The following is a 1729-nucleotide window of genomic DNA, read 5'->3' as shown; positions in this document are numbered from 1 at the left end:
GAATTCGTATAGTTATATACAAAACATATCTGTTGAATATTTGTTTATATTATGTTATATTATTATATATGAATATTTTGTTGTCATTAATTTTGTATGAATAATTTGTTATTTTTATTTGTATTGTAATAATTATGTTAAATATATTTGGTGTAAAAAATAACGTTGTCAATGCAATGCCCAAAATACGTCATACGCTTCTGTTGGCACATGAAAACAAAAGCGTCAAATTTCGTCTGCAAGAAAATGCACTCTTGCAGTTTGCAATAAGTTCATTGTTTGGCATGCATGGTCAAGGTTATTTTAGTTAATTTATTTGTTGTAAATTAATTATCAATTTTAAATAAAAGGCACAATTGAATTTTTGACAACTCTATTGATGCGAAGCCACATTCGTTATCGATTCCTTTTTGTTCGTTCTAATAGCTTGTAGAGTTGGTTCAAGTACCAAATTTACACCATATAAGCACCTGCCTACTGGATTCAAGTGTTCAGTAATCAGGATAATTTAGGACAATCGTCAAATCACTGGGTTCAAGTGCTCAGTGGTTCTCGTGTTCAAATAAGTCAACATAAGTACTGGATTTAAGAGTTCAGTACTTGCAAACAGTTGATTTCAACTTTTGATTCAGCGTGTGATCATACATTTTGGTGTGATCGTACAATATCTTTCGCGTGAAAAACTCCAATTTTTTTTCGGTGCATGTTGCCTAATGCATAAAGAGCATTTCCAATCGATTTCATAACTATACATGTTCTACCTCTGGGCAATCCCGCTGTTTCCGCCGCATTTATGATTTTTCTCTCTATACCCCAGTCTATATTTTTACTTCTACCAGCATGTGATACCATCATCTCCTCAAAATCAGGAAATGATGGCAACACCTCTGGCAATGCCTGGTCTTCAATACTTCGTTGTGACATATTTGTGCTTTTTTATATTTTTTTTTTATCTTTACTTATGCTTTCACTGTTCAGTACTATCGAAAAAAAAATTACTTCAGATGCGGGTCTCAAACAAAAATACCAAACGAAAACAACGAATACAACAGATGTTAATTAGAAGGGATACAACTCTGCCCCTAAGAGTTGAGTATGGTCACAACCTTAGTACCACACCTTTAGCCTAGAATATTTCCTAATTCATCATGTTTTTATTTTATAATATGTTTCATTTATAATATATAAACATCTAGTAAAGCAAAAATAATTATGTTTATTTATTTCTTTATTTTTTTTATTTAACTGCTTTGAAAATAGAATTTAGATTTGTTACATACATCAATGATACAATATTCATGTACTTAAGTTTACAAAAAAAATTTGTCTCTTTACAATAAATTGAAGTATATATACAATATTTCTGCAATACCGTTATTTTCTTAGTTTACAAATCAAAAATTAAAATCATACAATTATAAGTAAAAGAAATTATTTTTTTTTTCTACAATTATAATTACAATATATTCTTCTTTGTTTAAATATATGAATTAAAACTAAATGTTATTTCATCAAAAAAAAAAAAAAAATTCAAGAATGCCAATAAAAAAAATAACAAAAAAAAACTTATTTTTATAAAGAAAAAAAAAACACAATCTGACGCACGGTGAAGACTTTAGTCAGACGTTCGTCTCTCATACAAAAAAAAAATATATGTTATATGTTATAAACAGGGACCGAAAATAACAGTTATTTTAAAATTTTTTATGAAAAAAAGCAGCAACAAAAA

This window comes from Teleopsis dalmanni, chromosome 1, assembly GCF_002237135.1.
Source record: "Teleopsis dalmanni isolate 2A chromosome 1, ASM223713v2, whole genome shotgun sequence".
Lineage (NCBI taxonomy): Eukaryota > Metazoa > Arthropoda > Insecta > Diptera > Diopsidae > Teleopsis > Teleopsis dalmanni.
This window is presented reverse-complemented; position numbering follows the sequence as displayed.